The following is a 15,004-nucleotide window of genomic DNA, read 5'->3' as shown; positions in this document are numbered from 1 at the left end:
ATGTGGTTGTCTTCGACATTTATTATTACATCAGGATTTGGCATTTCTGGCATTCCTTGCTACTTTGGGGTTAGTACCCAAGTTGAGAATGCAGAAATACGACTGTACTCTATAACTTCTAAGCCAAGAAGTGTCTATGCTACAGTGCTTCTTTGCTTTGTTCTAATGGGTTATAAATGTGTCTTCACAGATATTTTATATATATATGTATATATGTGTGTGTGTGTAAAATTAATATGTATTATCATATATAATATATAATCAATATATTGTATATTATTAATATATAATATTACATATTATATATAATATTTCCTCTAGTAGGCTTACAACTTTACACTTGAATCAGCAAAATAGCACCCCATGGTTAGTTAAGTCAGAGAATGTTCTATACCATTCACAAAACCTCTTATTTAGATATTACCTTTTTCTTTGGGTAATAATAAAACAACAACAGCTTCGACAATAATACCAACAGCAGCAGCAGACAACAAGTGTTAAGTAATTACTGTGTACAGAACAATATATCAATGGTTTTATATGGATTGCCATATTGAATCTTCATAACAGCTCTGTGCTCAGGTGAATGCTAAGGTCTCGTGAAGTAAAGAAACTTGAGATACGTTACTCAGTTGGCAAGTGATGGAGTGTGATGTGACCCTGTGCCTTCTGACTTCAGAGTTTTTACTGTCTTTGCGTGGGTACTGCTCAGCTGGCAGCAGTTTCTTTCTTTCTTTTATTTTTTTAATGTTTATTTATTTTTGAGAGAGAGAGACAGAGTGCAAGCGGGAGACGGGCAGAGAGAGAGGGAGACACAGAACCTGAAGCAGGTTCCAGGCTCTGAGCTGTCAGCAGAGACGTGGGGCTCGAACCCACTAACTGTGAGATCATGACCTAAGCCGAAGTCAGACGCTCAACCTACTGAGCCACCCAAGCGCTCTGTGGTGTGCAGTTTCTTCATGTCAGCTTTGTAGAAGCTTTTTATTTCAATGTAGTCCCATTTGTTTGTTTTGTCAAATCCAAAATATCATTGTCAAGACCCATGTCAAGGAGCCTACCACTTACGTTTTCTTCTATGAGTTTTATGGTCTCAGGTCTCACATGCAGATCTTTAACCTATTTTGAGTTGTATTTTGTTGGTGTAGGGTAGTGGTCCAGTTTCATTCTTTTGCATGTGGCTATCGAAACCAAAATGAGATACACTTCATACCCGTTAGAATGGCTGTTACCAAAAAGACAAGAAACAGCAAGTGTTGGTGAGGATGTGGAGAAAAGGGTGGGTGGGAATGTAAACTAGTACAGCTACTATAGAAAACAGTATGGAGGCTTCTAAAAAAAGTAAAAGGAGAAAAGTATGACTCAGCAATTCTACTTCTTGGTATTTATCTGAAGAAAATGAAATACTAAGTCAAGAAGATATCTGTATCCCCCATGTTGGTTGCAGCATTATTTAAGATAGCAAAGATATGAAAACAACCTAAATGTTTATTGATGGATAAATGGGCACACTCACACACACACACACACACACACACACACACACACACACACAGTACACAGTGGACTATTATTCAGCCGTAAAGAAGGAAATACTAATATTTGTGACTACATGGATGGCGTTTGAGGGCATCATGCTAAGTACAAGAAGTCCAAGAAAGACAAATACTGTATGATCTCATATATGAGATCTATTTTTTAAAAAATCCCATAGATACAGAGAACAGATTTGTGGTTGCCAGAGGTGAAGAGGGTCAAAAAGTACACACACACAAAAAAAAAAAAGAAAGAAAGGAAAACCTTTTCTAAGTATTCCTAAGATACCTATTTTCCAGAGTACCCATTTTCTGTTAAGTATTCTTAGCAGAGTTCAGAGCTCAAAGGATGAAGCCAAGAGCTACTAAAAGCAGTAACTGAAGGATTGTATCCATAGACCAGTAACAAATCATAGACTAGGGAGCCACTCTCAATGAAGAGAACCAGTTTCTAATCAAAGAGCATTCCTGATATTCCCTATGCTGGGGAACCTGACATCTATCTGACAGGATTACGGACTAGTAATTGTAGTATGCTGCTGGTTTTTCCTTGTTGTGAATAGATATGTTTGTTATGGTTATCTATCTCCTTCTTACCTTTGTACTTGAGTATGTGACACCAGATAGCTTGTCCTTTTTTTTTTTAATTTTTAAAAGTTTATTTATTTTTGAGAGAGAGAGAGAGTATGAGCAGGGGAGGGGCAGAGAGAGAAGGAGACACAGAATCCAAAGCAGGCTCCAGGCTCTGAGCTGTCAGCACAGAGCCAGACATGGGGATTGAACTCACGAACCTTGAGATCATGACCTGAACCAAAGTTGGACGCTGAGCTGACTGAGCCACTCAGGCTCCCCCTGCCTTTTTTTTTCAAAGGACAGATTTTAAACACAACCTACCCCCCCCCCTTTTGTGCCTGGGTGGCTCAGTTGGTTAAGTGTCAGACTCTTGGTTTCAGCTAAGGTCATGATCTTGGATTATGTGAGTTCAAGCCCCTTGTCGGGCTCTGTGCTGGCAGCATGGAGGCTGCTTGGGATTCTCTCTGCCTCTCTCTCTGCCTTTCCCTCACTCACTCTGTCTCTCTCAAAATAAATAAACTTAAAAAAACAAAACACATCCCCCTCACATAGCAGAATGAGATATCTAGTTCCTGAGAGATGTTTGCTGGCCTAGATGCTTAGTTTGATGAAATAAATAAGGCCATTCAAAATGAGTATATAGGAATGTGTAAAATGGACATTTGCTGTATTTGCCTACATAGTGTCTATTCCTCCTGCTCATGGAATAGTGCCCTGGTTTGTCTTTGGTGTACTAATCTGCCTTCTCTTGGAGGCTATAAGGTATTGATGAGGCCAACTGTCTCCCTTCCCATCTCCCTTCCCCAGGCCCATAGGGAAGAGGAATGTTGGCAGGGAAGCTGACCAATGAGCTTACTCTCCCCAGCCAGCTCCCCATCTTGTTCCAGGATGGTCAGAGACAGTCTAAGGTAATGCAGTCCTAGCGTGTTAGTGAAATTTTTTGGAAAGGGATGCCATTTCCACCTAAAAATTATTTTATGGCTGAATATTATAATCGCTTTAAACAAACATCATTTCCTTTGCCAACCTCAAGAGCAGTAAGAACCTATTTTAAATGGAAGGATTTGGGAAGGAGTTGCAATGACTGGTGTATCTGTTGAAAGTGGGGTATATATATGGTGGAACTTGAGGTCCTGTAATCCTGTTTGAGAAGCTGTTCATATAGTCTCAGATCTTAGGCTTGTGACAGGAAGTAGCCACACTGCCTTTGCAGGCTCTGCTTTGGGTAAAGCTCAGTTATGATGATTGTAATTCACCGGTAGAGAAGTGACACAAAAGGAACAATGAACAATCGCGTATTTCCCCATTTCCTCAGAAAAGTCACTTTTCTCCAGTCATGCTCCAGATCCAAAATATACAATTTTTATTGCCATCCTATTTGTTTTCTCAAATGTTCACAGGTAAGGGTTGCACCCTTGCAGATGTGCGTGCTCACCCCTGTTTGCCCATTCCACGGGTTTAAGCAGCATTTGTAAAATTGAGTCCCCACCGCATGTGAAACAGTGATCTGCCAGAGATACAAAACATGAATGAGACACATCAAAGGATTTAACTGTACCCTGATAAGTTGCATGCATTCTAGATGCTATGATCATGAAATACTTAGGTAGCACCTTCTAGTATTCTCTGATTACTTGATTCTCTTGTTCCCATATTATAAAGTCAAGAATCTCCACAGTATTCTAGTCCAAGTCAAAAATATATGAGGAGCTCAGCAAATACTCACTTGATTCATGGCATGTTCCGTTAGGCAAACTTTGTTTTCCCAAAGACGCTGAGAGATAGTCTATGACTAATACGTCTTGATTTCACAGAATTCCTATAATAGCTATCTACAGTCTCCATTTTCTTCCAAAGATTAATCTGCTTTGGATGGGAATTTTTGATAAAGATAGATCTATCACAATCTATAAAAAGAACTCGAATTATATCAAATCGTGGTGCCACAGTTACTGTGGGAAGTACTAGCTCTGCGAGAAAGCATGATCTTAAAACAACTTTTAAACAATTTGTTGCTTACTCTCCTGCTTTATGAGGAACAACTTCAGATTTATCATGCTTAATTGGGCCTCAGGGAAACATTTACTATTTTCAACATGATATAACGCAGGAAACCTCCCCACACACATCTCACGAAGACAAAATGTATCCTTTGAGATTGTAGATTTGGAGTGAACCATAACTGATGTGTGTTATGAAAATAGCCTATTATTTATAGTCAGATGGATTTATTTCAAGATAGCCTGACTTCCTACATGTGACCCATCATTCCAAGATAAAGTCACTTGTCAATTATCAGCCCTGATAGTAATAATGTGTATGTACACGCTGCCTCAAGGACCGCAGACGTTTTCATATAGTATGTGTCACTTTATGGAACATTTAAATATACTGCATAAAATATGGATCCCCTGGAAATAACTTATGCTTGGTTTTGGAGGACGTTTGGCGATGGAAAGAGTAGTTTTGTAGACCTACTATGTACCCAGTACTTTCTCATGCTGTCTTGTGTGGAAAGTATAAGATTCAGAACCAGACCATCAGCTTTTTGACCTGCCTTTGTCACTCCCAAGCCCAGTTATTTGGGTGGGTCACCGAATCTCTCCCGCCTCCTGGAACTCCAGGAATAAAATGGAGATATTTGTACTTCATGCATAGGATTTTTCGTGAGATAGTGGGAATTAATGTATGTGAAATAGGTAGAAAATGCTTGTCACAGAGTAAGCAATATGCAACTGCTAACAGAATTTTTCACAACAGTCTCGCATCATGATATGCATCATCTGCGTTTTACACATTGAAGGGAACAAGTCTGACAGTAAGTTACTAGGAAAAAGTAGCCTTTAAAACCCGAACCCAGATATTCTCATTTCGTCTCCAGTAGTTGTGTTTTTTTTTTTAATTTTTAAAAAATTTTTATTTATTTTTGAGAGAGAGACAGAGTATGAACAGGGCAGGGACAGAGAGAGGTTGGGAGACACAGAATCCGAAGCAGGCTCCAGGCTCTGAGCTGTCAGCATAGAGCCCGACCCGGGGCTGGAACTCATGAACCACAAGATCATGACCTGAGCTGAAATCAGATGCTCTATTAACTGAGCCACCCAGGAGTCCCAGTTGTGGTCGTTGCTCTTGTTAATGAAATAAAAGAGGTTCCATTTTACTATGAAACCTGATTTTGCTGATTTTGCACCATGCCAAAAAAATAAATAAAATAATAAAATAAAATAAAATAAAATAAAATAAAATAAAATAAGAGATAACCAAGGGGAAGTCTTGACTTGTTTCCTACACTTATGTTTTTCTATAGTATTTTCTATACTTTCTGGTTTTAGCCCTCCCCTTGGAACACTTTTGTTTGTAACAATTTTATTGTACTCTTGTTTTGCTTTTTTTTTCTTTTTTACTTCCGTTTCCCCAGTGTTAAGCAAAATACCTGGTTATATAAAGGGTATGAAATGAATGCACCCATTTTAGATTTTTGATTCTGTGTTAGTCACTTTCCCTTTCCTTTTGTGAAAGTGATTCTATTTACTGGTGGTAACACCCACACGTGGACCATTTATTTAATTCAGGTGATTCTACCATACTATGAGGAACAAACAAATTGAGTACCCATGGACAGGGGTAGTGTTGTTGATTGCAAAATGTTACCAATATACAGAGATGGGTAGAATTGTTTCAAGTCAGGCTACATTCTATTCTGAGATAAAGAGGTGCTTAACTCTTCCCTGCCTTCTTCATAAAGCTGTGTTTTATTCTTAATGAATATCTAGATTGCATTTCCAGATCCTTGAATGCAAACTGAAGCATATGTTCATGCAATTAATTAAAGATTAATCGAGATTTTAATGTCCTAATATATCTACATGAACTCTTAAGTACATTTTAGTCATTCTTTTTTAAGTGAAAGCACATTCATGAGAAATATTCCCACCTAGATATTTCAATCTTTCTTTTTATTTTACATTATCTTATGTGTCTTTTTCAAATATGAAAAAGACTGTTATAAGAATCGGAACTGTGTGGGAATCCAAATAACAGTAAATAAAAGTTTAATGAGCCATTGCTAATTATTCTTATGTCAAGATGGCTTTTCCAAGGGTTGGTGAATAGTTTCATAACATGGACTGAGTCCGTGCATATTTTAAATTGCATGTGAAACTTGGGGGAATTAGTAACACGTTCAAGGTGGTTTTACTCCATGTTATGAAACAAAGCTCTTTATTTGCCTTTAAAGGTGAAAAAGGAAAGAAGGGGAACAGAAAGGTATGAACATGCTATTGTACAGGAAACAGGGCAAGAAGGATTACTTTACATTCCTCTTGTCTGAAATTATCTATTTCCATTCTATAGCATCTTTGTTTGTCGTTCCCCTGGTTATGTGGTTACACATAGGCTGGCTTTGTTTCCGTATCCAAAACTGTTATCATGTTACCTTTAAAATTTGGCATACAGCAACAGAAGGGGTCAACAGTGCCACCTTCCTCATGGTTTGTATGACTTCATTAGTGAAATAGAACTGTGGGAACCAATTTCCTAGGCGACTCTGAAGTCATTATGAGCAGAAAGGGGACTTTCGTCTCTACTGAAGTAAATAGTTTTAATGCGGTTTGACATTTGAATACATTTAAAGCTTAGGAAGTATTTGGTGGGTTCTTTTGACAGGCTAATGTCAAGATACTTGGAATGTTGAGAAGTACCCCATTTTATAACACATGTTTCATTTCATATGCAAAATCGACGGTGTCTCTAATTTAGGTATGAAAATCAGAAAATTAGATTTTTAAAATAATGTCTAACCTTTAGGACATGACAATCTTGAAACAAATTACAAGGCAATTTCTGTTATTCTTAGACAAAGGTAGACAGAGAGTTAGATGAATAAAATGGAGCGCTTTCTTAGGGAAAATAAAAACTTTTTTTTTGAAACCTTACAAAGAATCAACTGTGAAATTCTGTCGTCTTATGTTCTATGGTTATGGGGATGGGTTGTCATCACAAAGGAAAAATTACCCAAATAAAATTATTCTACCTTAGCCGCTCGACTTTAAAAATATTAAAACAATTCATAAGAATTTTGGTTTTCGTTTATTTTTTTTCTTGAACTTTAAAGCTTGTATGTAAATATACACAATCATCTTCAAATTCAGAAGAGTTTAAGTACCAAAGTCTTCTCCTTGGCACATAGATGCTATCAATACGCAGAAATGAGTCTGTTCTCGTTTATTGCTTTTGCCCGGAAAGTAAGCATATAGGCCACAGTATTTCAGTCTAATTGAAGGCCATATCATTCATGCCGCAAACCACCCCCCCCCTTTCTGTGGAAAGAATTGCATGAAAAATAACTCTGTTCTGCGCCAGATGGTGGGAGCCCAGAAATGAGAAATGGGAGCCGAAGAGGACAGATCAGGTCAGCTGGACCGCCTCCCCCTGCCAGCCCAGTATCCTGAGGGTGACTTGAGGGTCCCCTTCTATCCTGAGTTCAGTAACCATGCTTACCCAGCCCAGGGGCTCTATGTTGCTTTTTAATATCTCACAGACCCTGACATCTTGATTTTGTTTTTACTTATTACCATTTTGCAAAGCTGTTTCTTACAACTCCATGATGTTATTTTAACTATTAAGTATTTCTCCTACCACATGTCACCCAATCTACTTTCCTCTGGTGTTGTCGTGGTCCCCAGTGCTAAGGACATACTCTATCTTTGCAAAGCATGGCAAGGAATTTGGAGGCTCCTGCGTACACAGTACACAGTACAATATGGAATGGATTGTAACTGTTTTATAATGGCTAATTTAATGATAGTGGGCATGCTGTCATATAAACTCGGTGGTGGTCACATAGGTACTGACTGCTTGCAAGCCCTTATTTTTAGGGTGTATTCATTTCCAAGGGCTACTGTAAAGAACTACTATAAACTGGGTGGCTCAAAACAGCTCAGATGTATTCTGTGTCGGTTTTGGAAGCCAGAGGTTAGAAATCAAGGCATTGGTAGGGTTGGTTCCTCCTGGAGTCTCTGAAGAACCTTTTTCTTGCTTCTCTTCTAGGTTTTGGTAGGTTCTGGAAATCCTTGGGTTGTGGGCACATTACCACCATCTCTGACTCTGTCTTCATATGGCATTCTCCCCTGTGTGTTTGTGTCTCTATGTCCAAATGTCCTCTGTATGAGAACAGCCGTCATGCTGGGTTGAGGGCTAACCCTACTCTGATATGACCCCATCTTAACTTGATCACATCTGTAAACTCCCTGTAACCAAATAAGGTTGCATTCACATGGTTTGAGTAGAGGTGAATTTGGGGTGGAGGGAGGATCTATTTAACTCAGTACACATGAGTTGGCATTTTTTTTCTCTAAAGGGCCAAATAGTAAACATTTGTAGGCTTTACAGAACATACAGTCACAGCCACTTTAACCTGCCACTGTCAATACAAGCATGACTGTGTTCCGATAAAACTATTCAATCTCATGAAATACTGTTCTTTTGGTTTTCTTTCTCAACCGTTTAAAACAACCATTCTTGTCTCGTGGGCCATATAAAAACCGGTAGTAGGCCCGATTCGGTCCTCAGGCCCATAGTTCACCAACTCCTGCTTCATGGTCTTATTGATGTACTTGACTCCTCATTTAACATGAAGAGTGGTCATCTGCTATATGTGAAGGAGTCATGGCAGCCACTCTGTGATACGCTGCCTTTTTTTCTGTTTCACATTTGTTGACTGTTACATTTTTGTTAAAATGAAACAAACACACTCTTTAGAAAATCAACAGCTTGAAACGTGAAATGCACATTCCTTTCCTCATTCTTGTTCATTCTGGGTTTCTGCCCCCGGGAGAAACTGCTTCAGTTATTTCCAGTTGCTTTGTTTCCATCAATAGTTAGGTCCATATTTCAAAAAGGCATACTTTCCCAACAATTGCTGTCTTTCAGTTTTTGCCATCAACTAATGTCTTACTAAAAAACAAGTATTTAGATTTCTTAAACTCCCTTCCTCTGCCTTCTGCCATTTACCAATGCTCTCCACTCCTCCATTTTCCCAAAATAACAATTTTGGGTTAAATCAACATTCTTTTCTTGCGTGATCATAATCATGTAAACATTATTCAAAGCTGAGTCACCAAAATGTTGAGACTATATTTCCTTTCTTTTTGTTTTGTTGTGTGTATGTGTGTGACTAATATCCTCATATTTCCGCTCGTTCAGCTTTTAATCAGTAATTAGTTATTAATCATCCGGTCATTAATTCATCCCCAAATTTTCTCAAAAGACTGCGTAAACCGTCTCACTATAGACAAATACAAAGCACGTGTCTCTGTCCCATTTCTGTGCCTGGAGGCCACCCTTCCTGTTGCCTCAACTCACCCCCATTTCCTGCTCTGTGATGGGCCTGTTGCATGGCTAGTGCACTGGGATATCTCTCACCTCGTCACTGAGAACTTTGCCACTTTCTGCCGGGGTTGAAACACGTGTCTTTTCACAATCTTGTTTAAATGGGTCATACCACTCAGTTGCCCCCTGAGAAAGGAGATATCAGTGATAAATTTGCTGAAGTGTTTTTCACCTCCAAACCAAATATACTAAAACTGAATTATACTAAATAGATAATTTGATTGTACAGTGAATTCTAAGTTAGAAATAACATTAACTATAATTGTGAAGACACATCTTTTTCTAACTTCTGACTTTGAGGATTGCTGTTGATAAGTGTGAAACTGTTCTGATACCTGCTTTTTGGTATTTTTTTAAACACTTTTGGAGCTTTATAAATCTTGTCTTTAAGCCTGAAGTTTTGGAATTTCAAAAGATATGTTTCGGTGAGAGTCCTTTCTCCCCCCCACCCCCCCCCCCCGCCTTGGTGTTGGCGATTACTTGGTGCTGTTTGCTTGCTGAAAGTTCGTGTCATTTTGCTCTGAGAAGTGTTATTGTGGATATATTATATACATAATACGTGTGTGTATAAATATATAGATAAATAATATATGTATGTAATATATAAAGCGTATTTAATGTAGGTTATAAGATAGAGCTTACGTATATAAATATGTATAATATAGTTTATATGTAGACAACACATAAGTGTAATGGATAGTGCTGTAGAAGGTGCACACACTGAGTTCATGTTATTCTATTCTCCACTTTGCTTCCTCTGCCTGGAACTTCTGTCACTTCTTTTATTTTGTTATTCTATCACACTTATAAATATGAGTCAGATATTTTGCATTCTGAATTGATTTCATACTGTCTTCTCTCTCTTGTTTTCCCTGATTTTTTTTTTTGTTTATTCTTCTTTCTTGCAGAAGTCTTCAGTGTTATTTTTACTTTCAAACCCTTCATTTGTGGTTCATTTTCTGCTTCCATATTGTTACTCTCCATGCATTCTTTCCTGTTCTTTGAATAGTTCTTTTTTTTGTTTGTTTTGTTTTACAAAACTCTGTTTTTTCCTCATGGATACATTGTCTGTTCTCTTTCTGAGGATGCTATAGTTTCTTGTATTTTCTTCTGCTCCCCTTCCCCCCCCCCCCTCCATGCTTCCTCTGAGTTCTGTTGTTCTATTTATTTTGGCTTCTGCTTTTTGTGCCCGGGGGTTTCTGCTCATTGGAAGTTCTGTGCATGATTTGGAGTCCATTAAATACAGATATGTTGTTTTCTTGGGGAGTGCTTCCAAGATATGGTTTTCCAAGATCTTTTCTTTTAAGCAGTCAAATACCCTCTAGGTAATTATCTAATTTGGTGGATATAACCTTAGATCCCAACATTCTAATAGCTATGCGGAAGGGCGGAAGGCAGCCTGACTTTCACTTAATGTTCTGCCTGCTGCCATTAAAAGGAGGTTCTTTCCACCTTCAACATGCCATCCATTCTCCTTTCCAGAGATTCCTCAGCTGACACCGAGTGTCACCTTTAGTGGGAGACATAAACATTTATTTAAAGTATAGACTCTGTTGAGTCACGTACATATTCTGTTATTTTTGTCCCCCTTGAATTATTTCAGCATCAGGCTTATTCTAGGCTATAGGTTGTTTTTCAAATTGCCTTTAATGGTAATGGGGTCATGTAATTTGTTTTAGCTCAAGACTGTTGACTTGTGGGCATATATATTTTATCTTATTTAGTCCTATTTCAGTCAGTATATTGTATCAATCTCAGTCTCCTAGATAAGGATTAAATTTTAATGTATAAAGAGCATATTTTCAACATCTACTACTAATTACTACTAATAAAATAATAATAATAATAATAATACTCTTAGTGGAGTAAAGTTCATTACTACTTTTTTTTTCTGACTGAAAGTATCAAAAGAGAAGCATAAATGCCGAAACTGCCCTAAGAGAAATGTGTATAAAATAGTCCTGTTCTTTCTCAAGTCTTCTTCCAAACATCTTTCCTTTATACTCTTCTCTTTCTAAAAATCTGAAGCCCAAGGAAGACCAAAGATGTTATGTCAGAAGACATATCACCCATCACTGTCTTCTAGACATCAGACAGACTCATCTTGTATAGACAAAGACTAATGGCCAGGTTCATCATCCATTGGGTTGATCTACAGAAACTTCAGGAATTTCTTCTTTATGTGCCCAAGGACATCTCATAAAAAAATGACACTTGGCTGATTTCACTTCTTATAACAGAGAAAACAAGAGCTGTACTCAGATAAAGCAATACATTTGATTCTAAGGAAGGGTTAGGTTCTACTTGGTTTATGGAGTTGTGTGGGTGCTCTGTCCACACACCATTTGATTTAGTCATCTCTGATCATTTTTCTTTTAACTTTCAAATATAATGATGGAGTTAAGACCTTGAATCTGAAAATAATAATGTAACTACTATGTTAATTGGATCACCAGCTGTTTTGATTTAATTTGTTTCTTCTTGGGCATGAATTGAAACTATATGATGTGACGTAGGACATGACCATGTAGGGTGTGAAGCTAAGATATGAAGAGTATCGTAGAAAAAGAGGTTTTCTTCGAAGTAGAAGAAACTCTGGATTATCAAGTCAGCCCTAAATTAACAAATGAGTAACATGAGATGCTCAGAAGCACAGACACACTTAGATGTGGACCTATATTTGAAGCTCTGGAATCCCGGGTTAACATCCTAGCAAATGTAATTCATTCTAATTACGATTCCTTCTTTACATGTAGGAGGAGCTCTTGCTGAGATAGTCTCACAAACTACTAGAGGACTACCTAAACTAAACTGAAAGAGACCCAATATTCCCTCTGCTGCTTATAGTCCAGGCAGTGTATTTCTTAAGACCTTTAAGACTGTTAACACCAACAAAGTAGTGTTTATGTGTTTATTGCAATAAAATAATTAACTCAAGTAACTGCTACTAAATAATTCCCTTTATGATTTGAAATATATGATCCCTACCACTTTACTAGGAAGATCTTGAATGTTTAAAGTCACTTAGATTCTAGATTTCATATTTTATATTTGAGTATAAATTTATATTTATAAAATGCCCTGAAGTAGATGCCATCAGCATTCCCTACCCCACCCCCATCATAAATCTGGGAATTCTGAGTTCAGAACAGTTTAAACTTTTCCCCTGAAGATTATAGCGCTTGCAAATGGCCAGCCTGAAACTCTATTCCAGGTGTTCTCTTATTTATTTATTTATTTTATTTATTTTTAATTTTTTAATTTACATCCAAGTTAGTATATAGTGCAATAATGATTTCAGGAGTACAGTCCAGTGATTCATCCCCTACATATAACACCCAGTGCTCATCCCAACGAGTGCCCTCCTGGATGCCCATCACCCATCTAACCCACCCCCCACCCAAAACCCCTCCAGCAACCCTCAGTTTGTTCTCTGTATTTAAGAGTCTCTTCTGGTTTGTCCCCCTCACTGTTTCTTATGTTTGCTTCCCTTCCTCTGTTCCAGAAGTCCTGATAAATTATGGGTAAATGTTATAGAAAAGTTGGGGATGAGGTGGAATTGATATTGAATCCAGGTTAGGTTTTACTATATTCCAAATTCCAGTCTGTGTTCCTAAACAGGAGCTTTGAGCTTGAGCAAAATAGTTGAGAAAAGCAGAGAGTGGAGACTTCGATAAGATTGTAAAATTTATCTTTGTTTCAATAATGAAACGTAATGGCTATGAATTTGAGCTTTTTCTCTTTATTCTTAAAATATATAATACCCAATGTCCTCGACATGCTAATAACAATCATTAAATTTCCAAATTAACACTAATAAATAGCTTACAAAATGAGAAGCAAAATTAATGAATATCATCATCATAATTCTTCACCAAAAGACGGGGCTTTCCATTTCTTTCATTACATGTGTTATCCTTTTGTTTATGAAACACTCTCCATGTATTTGAAATGATACAGGATGTGAGGGTAGGTATTAATGTCCTTATTTTTTAATAAAAATAATTGAAGCTTAAGAGATTAAATGATTCGTCCATTATCAAAGGATTTAAAGTGGCAAAGTCAAGACTATGAACTCCTGACACTGTTTCCATAATGATTTCATTTTTAATTACAAAGTAATTACAAAGGATCTTATTTTTATTCATTGCTCTCAAAAAACCCGGAATGACAATAATACAAAGCAGAAAGTGAATGCCCCTTCCTCATGACACTTGGCTTTTCAGTGTCACCCTGAGAAATGATCACTGTTTATTCCTTAGCCCATCTATTCTGAATCGTAACTGTACTCTTCCCGTTAGTCCCACTTTCTTGAAATAACCGTTTTACCTCTTCTGTCTTCTGCTCCAGTTATTTTTCTAGTGACTTTCATGACTCTCCATTGCAAGATACTTCTCTATCTTGCATAATCAACCATTTTAAAAATGTTGATTGATTTCCCATTTTGAAAGGTGAAGAATGCAACATTTTTACCCGTTATGTCTTTTTCCAGGTTCTAATTTCTGTCAGTCATATTTTAAAATAAAAAAACATGCCTCTCAAAAATGAATAAATGTTAAAAAATTTTTTTAAAAAAAAGGAGGGGCATCTGGATGGCTCAGTTTGTTAAGCGTCAGACTTCGGCTCAGGTCATGATCTTGCAATCTGTGAGTTCGAGCCCCACATCAGGCTCTGATGAGCTGACAGCTGACAGCTCCGAGCCTGGAGCCTGCTTCAGATTCTGTGTCTCCCTCTCTCCCTCCCCTACCCCACTTGTGCTTGCTCTCTCTCTCTCTCTGTCTCTCTCTCTCAAAAATACATAAATGTTAATAAGAAAATAAAATTAAAATAAAAAACATCCTGGGGTGCCTGGGTGGCTCAGTCAGTTGAGCATCCAACTCCGGTTCAAGTCATGATGTTGCAGTTGGTGAATTCCGGCCCCATGTCGGGCTCTATGCTAACAGCTTAGAACCTGGAGCCTGCTTTGGATTCTGTGTCTCCCTCTGTGTCTCTGCCCCTGCCCACCTGTGCTCCATCTCTCCCAAAAATAAGTAAAATGTCAAAAAAAATTTTAAATAAAATTCCTTTTGGCTAGCATTATGGTTGTGCATATAATATACTTAAGATATTGTAACTTTCCACTATGCAAAGTGAAATATTGTGGTATCCTTTTTTTCCACCTATCATTTTTCCTTCATCCCATCTCCCAACTTTTGTTTGATTCACCATGACTTGCACATTATCAGGCTTTGTAGCATGTACATCCCTACCACCACCCCAATTACCGCTTCTGTGCATTGTGGAAATTGACTCTAACAGTTGAAAAAGAATGGCAGGTCTTTACATATTATATACTGTGAAATCAAGATGTGTATTTGGGGCCATGGAAGTGACATAATCTTATTCTATTAAAACACAACTTTACAAAACACAAGCACACATTTACAGAGTTTCATGAGACGTTTGAAGACATGTCCCCTATGGATATACCCCTATATCTATAAGGGCTACATCTAGTGCCTTTGATGAGA

Source organism: Acinonyx jubatus, chromosome B4, assembly GCF_027475565.1.
Source record: "Acinonyx jubatus isolate Ajub_Pintada_27869175 chromosome B4, VMU_Ajub_asm_v1.0, whole genome shotgun sequence".
Classification (NCBI taxonomy): Eukaryota; Metazoa; Chordata; class Mammalia; order Carnivora; family Felidae; genus Acinonyx; species Acinonyx jubatus.
The sequence above is the reverse complement of the archived record's forward strand: the minus strand, read 5'-3'. Positions refer to the sequence as shown.